The sequence below is a fragment of the Furipterus horrens genome, unplaced genomic scaffold (assembly GCF_987537825.1).
Source record: "Furipterus horrens unplaced genomic scaffold, mFurHor1.1.pri manual_scaffold_11, whole genome shotgun sequence".
Taxonomy (NCBI): Eukaryota; Metazoa; Chordata; class Mammalia; order Chiroptera; family Furipteridae; genus Furipterus; species Furipterus horrens.
In genome coordinates this window covers 56,708,417-56,721,965 of record NW_028327181.1, presented here as the reverse complement: position 1 = coordinate 56,721,965, position 13,549 = coordinate 56,708,417, and the positions used below count along the sequence as shown (strand labels likewise).

The following is a 13,549-nucleotide window of genomic DNA, read 5'->3' as shown; positions in this document are numbered from 1 at the left end:
GGAGGCTGGGTTCAAAAGGAGAAGGGATTAATTAAGCAAGAACAAACAAACAACAGACAACAGAATGGTGATGCCGGAGGGAAAGAGCGGTGGGCAGGCAGAGAAGGGCAAGAGGGGACCCACGGGGGTGAGAGGAGTCCTGACTTCCGGTGGTGAGCACAGAACAGGCAGTGCAGATGAGGTATTATGGAGCTGTGCACTTGAAACCTGTACGGTTTCATTAACCAATGTCATCCCAATAAATTCAATTTTTCTGAAAAAAGGAACAAAAGAGAAAAAGAAAAAAGGAACGTGCGGCATACAAACTTCACATCTGAGATGACAGGATCTTTGTATCTGTCACATTCCAACACGTATCTTTTAGACATTGGAAATGTCAACTAGGTCACTCTCTAGGTCCAAAGAACATTCATTTGCCTTGTTGTCGTGGGACAGTTAAGGAGAACGAGCAGACAGTTCAGACTATCCGAGACGCAGTGCACCGGGCCGGTTCTGAGTAGCAGGCTTCCCAGCTCACACGGCACGCTGAGTTGCAGGTCTGACCCAGACGGAGCCGCGTAAGGGCTGCCTGTGCCTGCCCCGCTTCACTGCTGTTGCCCTGGGAACCAGCACCTTGCCTGGCACACAGAACACGCACACACTTGAATAACGTGAATGAGTCTTAGCATATGTTTGTTTTAGAAATATTTATTCAAAAACAGGTCACAGAATAGTAAAGAAAAACATTCAATAGTACTTAAAGACATCACTACAAAACATATCACTTCATTAAGGTGCAATTAAAATATTCCAAACGGCACATATCTCTATTATTTCAAGCCAGTATAACAGGTTTTACATTTTTTAAACCTAGCTTACTTAAGTCTTTAACAAGTCCAAAGTTTTTTCTCTTTGCGATTATTTGCTTTAGCCCATATCTACATTTTTAGCTTTTCAAGTTAGGGATACTCCATGGACTTGTATGATCGATTTACTACATTGTGGCCTTAATATCCTTACTTTAGTTTTCCAAGTTTTACTTTCCCCAGGTGTAAACTGAAATAACGCTGCTAATCTTGCAAAAGATGCTGCATATAATGCACATCAGGTACTCAGCATACAACAGATATTCTGTAACTAATGTTTTATAAACCTAAGCACTGCTCATCTGTTCTCGGTAAATTCCTGTCCTATTTATTTCTAGACAGTGTTCCAGCTTGTCAAAATCTTTTAGAATTCTAATTTCCTTACCTATAATTCCCCTACCTCTGTTATCTGTATATTGGGTAAACTTTTCAAAGCCATTAGTAAGAATATTTGAACGGGACAGAAGCCTCATAGTACACTATTAAAGGCTGAAGAGTTGGTTCACGATGTTATTCAAAGCTCTTTGGATACATCTATTAGCAAGAACTAGTTACAAATTCATTTACTTAGACTATCATCTAACTGATCCCTTTTTATTCATTCATGAAGATTTCAAGGCTTTCTTAACTAAAGACATTCGAAGTTGCATACATTCCTTTGATTTACTAATCTTTGGTATATAATGGTAGTTTTATGACAAGTGAAGTCAGCCTAGAAGAAGAAGATACACCAAGATGAGTTTGCAAGTGGAAAGGAAAAATAATATTAAGAACAGCTCTCCAGAAACCAAACCAAGAAATTTATAGTCTACAAAGTGCTAGAGATTGTTTGAGGAGGGGGAGGAAGATGGGGAGCTAAGAGCTGAGTGACTGCCTGCTATTGGCAAGAGACAGAAACGCTAACCCTTCAAAAGAGAAACAACTATTTACATAAACTGGTTACCTAAACAATACGAGGAAAGTTCAACCACCCGTTTCTTAATCTCTGCAGCAGAAACGAACACCTTCCTAAGGGTGGAAGAGGAATTCTATTCACCAATAGGTAAGTCAGTAGTTTTACTTGTTATCTGATGACAGTATGGAGACAGGAAAGTGTCCCATTTCTAGCTGTGGAGCAAACTTGATAGCTCAACTCTTCCTCTGCAACAAAACACAGAAATGCTGAAGAAGATGTAAGAAACAATCTATTACATGAAGAGGAGAACTTACAAGAAAGTAAGGGGACATCCTGAGGGCCAAAATGGAAGGAAACTGAAAAGTAGACACATAAGCTGTGAGCTGACATTCTAGCTCTCCTAGCTGGCCTGGCACAATTTGCCCATCTCATCACCAACCTGTGGGTTTCAGCTTGAACAAGCTATAAGGGAACTCATGGAACCTTGGCCTTGCAAAAGGCAGCAGGTAGGAATTAAATGCCCCTCCCCCAAAGCCCTCCATAAACAGGAGGCAAGTCGCGGATGACCCCTCAGTGAAAGGGAAGTCGAGAGAACACTCTGCCACTAGGACAGGCAGGTGAAGAGGAAAAGTGTCTGTCCTGGCCTGGGGGGGTCTGCACATTCCTCTTGAGGTCTGGAAACTCTGAAGCTGAGAAATTAAAATAATAGCGGTCCTTTGTCGGTAACAGCCCTGGGAATAGGACATAAGGAGACACAAAACTTATCCAGAAGGCACTATTCTTAACACGTCACTCAAGAGTAGTACAGAGAAAGAAAGCCCTGCTGAAAATGAGCTCCTCTTTCAAAACTACAAAATACCTGCGTAAACAGTCTACCAGATATGAGAATCAACACATACAGACAAGAGGAAATTGTTTTAATAGAACTATTAGAGACACTATAAAATGAGCATGTATAAAGTAACCACTGACGTAAAAGGAACTGAAAAGTTAAAAAACCAACTAGGCACCCTGAAACAACAGGCAGATCTGAAGAATGATACGCAGCTAGAAATTAACAGCAACCCAATGAATAATTTTAGGAGGTTATATGAACAGCTGACAAGCTAATTCATGAACTAGAAAACAGAGAAAAAGGCATCACCCAAAGAGAAGTAATAGGAAACACAGAGAGCTTCAAAGATAAAGAGAAAAGAACGAGTAGGTCCAACATACGTTTTTTAAAACTAGTAACCATACTATCTGTGTCTCTGAAATGTGTTCTCCACAATATAACAACTCTTTATCCAGTAACCTTGTATGATTTTGCTATTGAAAATCCAAACATACTTCCTTAAACACTAACTTGTTTTCAACATTGCTTATTTTTAAGGTAGTTTGACCATGCTATATAGAGGTGGTTACTATTTTGAAGGGGCTTTCTTCCTTTTACATACGAATATTGAATATCTTTCATTCATACGTAAAATCGGGGAAGCAGATTGTAAGGAAAGGCCACCTCAAAACCAGCAGGACATTTGTTGTACTCATCCTAGAGGAAAAGCTGCCAGTGACGCTCTTGCTTTCCTGCTGCCTCTGTTTCAGCTGAAGCGTCAAGTTAGAGATTCTACTGAAAATGATACAGCGTGTACTTGAGAAGAAAAACAAATAGCTGTTTAGCCAAGAAACGGAGCATGAATGACAATTATGTCTGAAGGGCGCAAGAAGAGATGTTCCTTGAGACCCTCAAGGCATGTCTAAGTGACCCAAGTGAGAAGTTCACATTTTTTAAAAAAAACACAGTAGCTAGTTTGCTTAGTTAAGGAGTAATACTATATATTCAACGTATGTGCGTGGGTTCGAGATAAAGGCCAGCGTATAATTTCCAAAGCTTGAATTCAAGAGTGATTCATATGCTGAATATCACACGCAAGTTTTCCACCCTGGGGAAGGTCGGCGGAGGTCTTGGGGGTCCATGGCCTGTTGTAGGAGTAAACTGGCTCGTCCACCCACACTGAGCACAGCTCCTTCCTCCACTCCTTTGAGCTTCTCTTGTATTCTCATCAAGAGATCCTCAGGAACTTTGTTGAAACTCTGGCCAGTCTCACTAATGACAAGAACACAAAGGCATTAATGAGGCAGATCATTTCAAAGGGCCTCGGGAATAGGAAAATCTGAACAACTGACGGCTCTTCCTAAAATACTGCTCACCGGAGACTGTTTGCGTTCCTGGTCGTCCGCATTCAGAGTGAAGTGGAGCTCAGTTTCATCCCCAGCCCCTGCTGTGAATACAAAGCTTTCGAAGGGTTCATGGGCCAGTCACACAGAGGAGCATACGGGAGGACCTAGAAAGGAGAACATACGTGTTAGAAGAACAAAATGCACCTTGATGGCGTATTTAGTAACAGCAGGAACCGTGTTATAAAACTAGCAGAGGCCAGTCACGTGGTAGTTGACTGGGGGAGGGACAGACTTACTGCGCGCACAGGCTTCTTGTTTCTTTGTGGAGGGACCTACAGTCGTACGAGGCTCCGGGCTTCTCACCCCATTCTGAATGAATTCCTTCCCGCGCCACTGTTCGGGGCAGTGACATCCCTCGACTCGTGTTTCCTCATGTGGTGAAACTGATCTATTAAAAGGAGATAAGCACCAGTCACTTTCCTTCTCCTCTCTCCCTGTGCTGGGTGAGGGCGTTTACATTGCAGGTCCAATTCTCACGCACGACGCTAGGCTAGGCTAGGCTACGAGTGTGACAGCACTGGCAACCCTGCTGACCTCACTCCTGAGTCTTGTTCTCCAAGAGTTTTAATAGCAGCAACCTGACATTTTGATCTCTATCCTATTCCCATTCCCAAGGCTCTTCTGTGGTTTCCCCCCCCCCTCTCTTTTTTTCCCCTCAATTAGTTCCAACTTTGAGTGAAGAGAAAAAGGTCTAACTTATTGAAAGCTCCTCAAAACACAAGATCTAGTGCTGTGGTTGGCATCTTAAGTTATACATGGAGAAACATTTTAATACCAAAATAACTGGTATGGCCAGAGCAAGTGGCTTGACATCACAAATTTTAGTAAGGGAGGTCGTGAGGGATGGATGACCTTGACAATTCAGAACAGCTAACTGCCCCTGCTGTTTATAAGCACCAACATTTTTTAAAACGTATCTTAGCAAGTGCTTACCACACAGGTCTTAATAAAAACTGAAGACTCAATTCTAGGTATGAGGGACGTTGCAGGATACTCCGGCATTATAAAGTTAAGAACGCTTTTTTTACTGATGGCTTTACTGCGTTTCCCAGCAGGTCTTCGGGCTGAGACTGGACAATGTATTTAGCATTACATGTTTAATGTACTGAATCAGCAGTACCAAAATCTGGTGTCTGTTTATGCGGTTCTGAGCGTCCTCCAGGCCCATTAAAAAGTGTGGCGGGACCGACTGTGAATATAAGTGGTTTGTCCACAAGTTCAGGGCCCCTATGTGATTTCAAGTAGAGCACTGACATGGCTTTAGATTTCAGAGATCCAAACCAGTTTCACCGCCAAAGGAAGGACTCTTTTACTAATTAACTAATGAAAAGGAATGAAGGCCTCAATTATAAAGAGACTCTATGGTCTTCTTGGGTTGGAGTAGAGAAACAACGCAAAGTATTTCCAACCCAAGGATGTGTGTTAGGAATCACATATGCAAACTCTAACATCAAGAAGGAAGTGATTTAAAAAACATACCGCAGTCTTACCTATTAGAACAGAAAAGGCTGAGAGAAGACAATACGGGAAGAGAGGCCGATTAAGCTGGAGCAGGGTGTCTCAGTCCCTGCGCTGTGCACCTTTTGGGGCTGGACTGTAGGGCACGGTGAAAGCTGAAGTTCCAAAAGGAAGGCCAGCTGGCCAGTTCACTTGGCCGGGATCAGGTATTTGCAAGGTCTTGTCTGACCAAATACGAGGGCTGGAGCCGCGCCGGCTGGCAGCAGCAGGAGCAGGGGACATCCTGACTACTAGGTTAGAGCAGGAGCTACTTGCGAGATATCTGAGAACGCGCCGCCTGCAGCTTTCTCAGGGGTTTCTCATCAGTTTTGTTTCTTAGAAGTTTCACTTGTTAGTTTTCCCTCCTGACTGCTGATGTCAGTAGCTGATGTACTGGAACGTTATAAATAAACTTGGTGGACTCAGGCCTGTGTCACTGTCTCTCCATCCGAGGGCAACGGGCCACCGGACCCCCGCTTTGCATTCATCTTGTGTCTTGTGTCTGCGTTTTTCTCTGAATCTCCAGGTCGACACGCTCTCTGGTCTCTTAGGTCCGACATCGCGCTGCGTGGGCCGCGGCATCGGACCCTTCCCAGTTGCGATGGCGACCCCGTACATGGGACGTTTAGCGGCCTCCCTGGCCGAAACCGGCTAAGTGTCGGGCGTATCCTCTTCACCCCTCTGCCCCTGTCTGAAAATCAAAAATGTCTTTAGACACTGCCGGCTATCCTCTAGGAGACAGAACTGCCCTTGGCTGAGAACCTGTGAGGCAAAGAAAGAGATCTGCTTAGTGGAACTGATTAACATCTTGGAGGACCCAGCGGTCTGTTATGAAGAAAGAGGGATCATGAAGGCCAGAGGGGACAAAGGTGCTGAGAGGGGCAGGGAAGCACACCTGGGCCAAGGCGCTCCTAAAGAGGGGTTTGGTGAGCAAGGAGATGTTTGAGCTGCTATTCCATCAGAGACAGTGACTGGGGCCCAGTGAAACCTAAGAGAGGAAAAGCAATGAATTACAAGAGAGGGGCCTGGACTGGCTGGCATCTGCAGGACTGGGACCCCTGCTGCCACTGAGAAGCACCTCCTAAAGCCGAAGACGCACAGCCTTCAACTGGCAAACCACTCGCAACGATTGGGACAATCAAATGACTTCAGGAAATTTGAACATTCACGGAGGGAAGATCGGGTACCTCAGTGTCAAATACACAAATCACGAGACGGTGACCTCTTCAGTGACACGGGTATTGCAGGTGGAGATGCAAGTCACTTCCCAGGCTCACAGCCCTCCCGCAGTTTCCATCTCACTCGGCAGAACCTAAAGCCCTTACACTGCTGCAGGGACCCCTCGGCGACCTGGCCGCTGTGGCTTCTCTCACTTATACCCTGTGACTACCGAAAGAATGAAGCTCAGGAGCAGTCTGACATTTGACCACTAACTCTTCTGAGTCCTGGAAGAAACGACCCTCTGCCAGCAGGTGTTCACTCAGCACACGGCTCCTAAAGGAAGCCCAGATCTACCCAGGCGTGAAAGACCCTTCTGCCTGAGAGTGAGCAGAGGAAACTATTGGGGAATCTTTTAAACTTCTTTGGATCTTAAATTAATTGGAGAAGTTTGGCCTTTTTACCTTAAACACAAAAAGGCAAGACAATTTGACTTTAGACTTTCATTTCTCCATTATGGAGACATCCAGGTTATCGTTGACTCTGACTGCAGAGTCAATGGCAAACTGTAATCAATAGTGTGTGTAGTAACATAACTGAGACGGAGAAAAGAAGAGGGAATGCGTTTTTTTCCATCTTGCGAACAGCGTGGCCTCATTGCTTAAATGGCCAACACACAACTGGGGTCCTTTACAGCACCCCCTTTCTAGCAGAAATCTATAACGCCACCAGCACTGCAGAGACCTATAATGAAGCCTTCGGTTCCTAAGGGTGGACACAGGACCGTCCTAACAGACCGTTCCTTTCACTCCACACAGGATGCAGCCCCACCCTTGTTGCCTGATCAGAGGCTTAGTGGTTAATGCCAGTGAATTAAAGACAGGGATTCTCAGCTCTGGCTGCACAGCGGGAGAGCATTTAAAACATGTCGATGTTCCTGACACATCCCTAAACATTTGGTTTGCATTTGGTCAGTGTCGATATTTTTTAAAGACAGTACAGGGGACACTGAAGTCCAGCCAGGCCCAGCCCCACCAGCCTGAAGGAACGAAAACCGCAGGGATGTAAGTGAGTCTGCCCATCCTCCACCTCCCACGTTTCCCTGAGGAGGAAGACTCCTCGCCTCTTGCCGCACGTACCTTTTCCCAGGATGGTCAATGGCTGCCTTAGGGACACAGTTCCTGCTGGGTAGAGCCAGGGTCAGAAACACTGGAAATTTCATGACTGCCTTCCCTTTCTGCCCTGTTGAACATGAGGCAGAGGGCCTAATGGAGTGTGTGTGACCTGCAGGTTCAAAGCCCCACTGGGTGACCGACCATCCCAAGGCTAGGACAGCAGAGAGGCCCAGACGCAAGCCAGTCTGGCCCGCACTCCTCAGCCCCGACTAACCACGCTGACTCTGACGCCCATGTGTCTGACGACCTGGTTCAGAACCTGGCGGGGGGAAGAGGAGATAACCTGAATTCTCTCAGTGCTGCAACGGACTCCATTCTGAAGACAATGAATACCAAAAGAAGGGTCTGAGATGCCCACGTGCTGATTTACGTACCAAAGACCGGAGATTGCTTGCTCTGCTCTAACACTGTGAGAGACCCGAGGGAACTGCAGGCATTCCACACCAGTCTTTCTTTACTGCTGTGTGCAAGCCCGCCCTGCCGATGCTGGGCACCGGCCCTCCACATTAAAAGGAAGCGCTGTTCCTCAAAGCAGTGTCTTGTTGACAAGACACAGTCCGTCGGGTAGAGGAATAAAGATTTCCTTGCAATATACTTTACCTCTACAGTGGTTAACAGGGTTTCCTGAGTGCTCCTCTTAACCTCCGTGGTTTTCTCACAGCACCTACAACCACATTATAAATATGGCTTTTGTTACACACCAGTGTTTTCCACATCTGTCTCTCTGTCTGTCTGTCTAGCTAGCTAGCTATGTCATGTGTGGCATACCCAGACCATTCTTGATAATAACTTCCAAATTCATATCTCAAAGAGTGTAGTACTTGGCAGAGTGGGCTTTCAGTAGAATTTTCTGAAATCAGTACAAATATATGTCTACATGAAACAGAATACAGAACCCAGAGACGAACCCACATTATACGGCTACTTCACCCACAGCCGAGGAGGTAAGGGTACATGACGGGGAAGGAGAGCCTCTTCGATGGTGTTGGGAAAGCTGGACAGATACACGTGAGAAACGAACACTGGACAACGTTTTTACACCGTACACAATCATAAACTCAAAATGCATTAAAGACTTAAATGTACGACCTAAGAACCATTAAAACTCCTAGAAGAAAACATAGGCACTTACCTCTTTAACATCAGCTCTAGCAATATTTTCTTCAGATGTGTCTCCCCAAGAAACAGCAACAGTAGCCGTTAGATGGACCTAAAGGGTGTTATACCAGTGAAAGAAGTCAGACAAAGAAAGACGTGCACGCTACGATTTCACTTCTATGTGGGATCTAAAACAAAAAACAAAAAACAAAACCAACAAAAGAAATCAGAAACAGACTCACAGATGCAGAGAACAGGCTAATGGTTGCCCTGGGGTGGGAGTGGGGGATGAATGAAAAGGTGAAAGGGATTAAGAGATACAAACTTTCCGTTATAAAATAAGTAAGTCATAGGGATGTAATATACAACACAGGGAATACAGTCAATAACCTTGTAATAGTTTTGTATGGTGACCTATGGCCACTAGATGATGGTCAATCTAGTACGGTATGTAAATGTCGGATCCTTACGTCGCCCAGCACCTGAAAGTAATGTAAGATGCTAGGTCAACTATACATTAATTAAAATATCTGCAAATACAATGATACAATAGTACAACATATTTCTTTCAGTCACTCATGATGGTAATTATTAGTTTACTTTGACTAGACTCTGCCCCATTAAAAGCTGAGTATAGAGACCTATGGTGGGAAAGCTACAGGGAACTGCACATTTCTTGTAGCAGACATTCGAGGTGGACCGTAAGCTCCTTTGGGAAGGCATATGAGCCCGACTGTGAGCGCCCGATAGGAGTTTCAGCAGTAAAAAAGAAGAGTTAGCTAGAACAGAGGTATTAAAGGCAAAGGTGGGAGGCTTCCGGAAGAAGTTGGGAAAGACAGTCCATAGGATATACTGGAAGAGGTCCCAGGTTATCTGAAAGAAGGGGAAATGATAATGATTTTCACCCAGGGTCTGGCCCTTAGTACTGGCAAAGCACTGAGATGTAATTCTAGCAATGAATTCTATAACCTATAGAAATCGACTATCCAAATAAGCGTGGCATCAAAAATCATCGTCTTTACCTTACGTTCCATCACTTACCTTCCGAAGATGCCTTCAACACCAGTAATGCCCATCCCATCCACGATATCTCTGGCGAGTATAAAAGGACTGTTTCGGGAGCAAGAAGGAGTTTACCTGGTTCAAAAGCAACTTCTAAGTGAAAATTACAGTGAGGTTCAGAGGCTCCACAGCAAACTGACTTTCTTCCCAACTGGCACATAAACTTTGCAGAGGCACCAAATGACTCGTCACCCGGATCCCCTCAGTACTACAGCGCACACTAGTTTATTCTCTTTCTGCTCTGCCTGACTTCCTCATCCCTACCACTGTTTAGAAGGTCCACCTCCAATAAAACACACATGAACTACTTCTGGACAGAATTAGAGAAATCTTGATTAAAAGGTGATTTCAAAAATGAAGTAGTTGCAGGTAGAATTTAAAATGCAGAGGACCGATATATAAAGTCACTTTATATTCATAATATCCTTCATCTCTTTCCAAGGTAATTCCATTTTACTCTCTTTCAGTAAACCATTTATGCGGATTATACTGTATAGTTTCTAATTTCCGAAAACTACACCTGCTTAGAAATCTTAAATTCCACATTCTAATCAAACCTCTTCTCCCGCACACTTATTAAACAGTCTTCAGGCTCATCGAGAGTTTGAGTCTATTGGCCTCGCCTCCTTCTCTGCTCAGCTCAGAGCACAGACGGCACGGCACGGCTGACTGCTCTCACTGTACCTGAGAAAGCCATGCCCCACCGCACCTCTCATTTCAAACTCAAACTTAGACTACTTATGTCTTTTGTATTTAAAATACAGAGGTTTCAGTGACAACCAAAAACGGAGGACTAGCACTGAACTACAGCCCCATTCAGCAGATGCCACACCCCCGACCTGCCGCTGCTCCGTGGCTCAGGCCCTGGCTTAGAAACGAAGACCCTGGGGCTCAGGACCCGACGCAGCTCAGGGTCAGAGCAGGCGATAGTCAGCACGGCTCACGGCGCGTCTGCAGGTGACCTGCCCCTGCTCGGTGGCCGCATTCCGTCTGAGGGCCGGGCTGAGCACCGTAAGGTAATTACATGCTTAAAAAAAAAAATTACATTAGATGATGACATAATATACTCCTGCCACATTACTATTTAAAAGGAAATAAAGGGCTTGATGATACTTTTTGTTTGCTTAGAGGAACACAACGAGAAGTCTCATTCTTATCTCAAAGTAGTAAGGATTTAAAGGGGAAGCTCTGATTCTGAACAGAAAAAGCAATATCATTATTAAAGCATGGGGAGAAAGATACTGATAAGTGAGGGCATATAACCAAAAACTACAGCAGCTTATAGCCATCGTACAGACCCAGCAAGAAGAGGGATGGATTACGGGCAAGGCATTCTATGGAGGAAATGGAAGCCTTTTCACTTTTCACTCCAAGGGCACAGTGAGTAACTAACACCATTCTAAAACACTTTTGACCCTAAAAACTCTCAGCTACTCAGTTAAAGGACTTGCTTCTCTACAATTCTCTGCAACAGACGATTACCCAGAGAAATCAAATAATGAAGTCAGTGCAGTCATTTATTATCAGTCGCGCCAAAGGATATCAAGTGGAAAAGTGGACGGGGTTGAAGCTATTAGATAAAAATTAAGTTTTCCATCATGTGTGAATTGTGATCATCAGGACCTTCATATCTGTAATTACTGTACTGCTAGTGATCTTAGAGAGATTAACATATGGATTCCAAAATTAACATATCCCCACAGAAAGTAACATAGCCAGAAGTGAACACTCATTCTTTAGATACATACCACTCTGAGTCTTCCACTGAGTGGCATCAAAGTTTGCTAAGATCATAGAAGCATCACAAAGGGCCTTAATACTTCTGAACAGCTGAGGCCTCCTACTCCGGATGGTACGTATTATTTTGTTTGCAGTCTAGATGCGAACCAAATAATAAAAATCGAAAGAGAAAGCAATGCATGAAAACAAACTAAACTTCAAATTTTCAGTTATAATAAAAAAAGTGTATGTACACATGTAGACAACAAAGCACTATAATCCCTCGGATCCAAACAAAACAGTCCCCTTAGGAATGAAGTATATAAAGATGTAATAATTTGGAAATGGCTGTATTTTAAGTCTATTTTTTATTTGTTCAGTGCTTTGAGGAAAAACAATGTGAAATATCATTGGTATCTCCTTTGCATTTATTGAGACTGAATGCAATGTATTCCAATGGGGAGAAATTTTTTTTTTCATTTACAAAAGAAATTCACTGTAAAAATTCCAGAAAAGCACAAAGCAGAAGAAGGCCCGGGGGGCGGGAAGCCACCTGTGATCACATTTTTTTAACTGTTTTTCGAATCCCCCGATCTAGCATTTTGGGTACTTGCCAACGGCAACGGCAAAGAAATAGGAAAAGACTGACCAGAATTCTCTCCTCAGAAAACGGCATCATTAAAGCTATCTAAGAAAAACTATGTGTACATGAACCTATGTGAACTAGGAGCACTGAGCCAAGAGCTAGGAGTATAAAGAAGTATACGTGACCCATGACACGGACAGATTTGTGTCAAAGCTTTGAAAGCACAGGGCAGAATATTGGGTTGAAATAGCCAACTTGCCTTCATCAGGCCATTGACTTCAGAAACACCAGAACTTTCAAGCCAGAGGGAACAAGGATGAAATGTCCCCATAGCATGCCCGTCTTCACTTCACAGGCATTGATGTCAGTTTCAAGTGCTTTACATGAGAACCGACACGACCTTCTTGCAGTGCACAAAGAGCACACCCATCCAGCTCCAGCTCTCGTGGAACATTGGCTGCGTATTTTGCATTGAATAATTACAGAAAAACAGAAAAGCCATCAGATGGTATAGCAGTAAAAAATCATACTTGATATATACAACATAAATTAAAAAGGCAGAAAAAGGCGACATTCTAAAGATTATAAAAAAAAAAGGAACTTACTTTTTTTGGATGTTATTTGTTGTGTTTATTGTTTTACTTTTTGTCTTGAAATGAGTTTGCGCAGCCCTGACGAACCGGTGCGGCGAGTCGGCTGGGCATCGTCCCGCAAAGTGAAAGGTCATCCGTTCGATTCGCGGTCAGGTTCGGTCCCCAGGCGGGCTGCATTCCAGATGTTCCCCATGATCCCCAGCCTGGCCCACCTGCACCCAGCCCTCGCTCTCCCTCCCCTGGCCTTCCCCACACTATTTCCTGTGATGAACTGGGCCCATCGCTGCTTCCTCCATCATCACTTACAGCCGGTGCCACCACCTTCGGGAAAATGCAGTCATGTATGTCATATTTACAGATTCTAGAGGCATCTAATCACTCAGGTCAAAGGATGTCTCACTCATTATCGGGACTATACAAAAGACTCCTAGGGCAATGAAGCAGGTTCCACTCGGTGGCATAAAAGTTTGCTAAGATCATAGAAGCATCACAAAGTACCTCAATCCTTCTGACCGGCTGAGGTCTTCTGCTCCCGTCGGTGTGTATTACTTTGCTTGCAGTTTCTCCATCTCCGGCTGGGGCACGGGCAGGCGCATGCGAACGTGGCTTCTGTCCAAGACTCCGCCGCTGATCCGACAGGCGGGGCCACCGACCCTGCACCGGCCGCCCCGGGCTCTCCGACGGCTCTCCGACGGCCTCTC

At 44.6% G+C, this 13,549-nt stretch overlaps 2 long non-coding RNA genes across 3 annotated transcripts; both read right to left on the bottom strand.

The window, feature by feature from the left end:
• Positions 1-6,099: 6,099 nt before the first annotated feature.
• Positions 6,100-8,231, bottom strand: LOC149997794 (uncharacterized). 2 transcript variants are annotated; one of them, XR_016514204.1, is made up of 5 exons: positions 8,005-8,231; positions 7,755-7,857; positions 6,645-6,843; positions 6,353-6,445; positions 6,100-6,219 (listed from the first exon to the last, which is right to left on the bottom strand). It is a non-coding gene; the product is annotated as an uncharacterized LOC149997794 (long non-coding RNA). The 2 variants fall into 2 exon arrangements; XR_016514205.1 differs by lacking the exon at positions 6,645-6,843.
• Positions 8,232-10,886: 2,655 nt separating this feature from the next.
• On the bottom strand, positions 10,887-12,854 carry LOC149997793 (uncharacterized). The gene is made up of 3 exons (XR_016514248.1): positions 12,515-12,854; positions 11,699-11,825; positions 10,887-10,977 (listed from the first exon to the last, which is right to left on the bottom strand). It is a non-coding gene; the product is annotated as an uncharacterized LOC149997793 (long non-coding RNA).
• Positions 12,855-13,549: the final 695 nt, after the last annotated feature.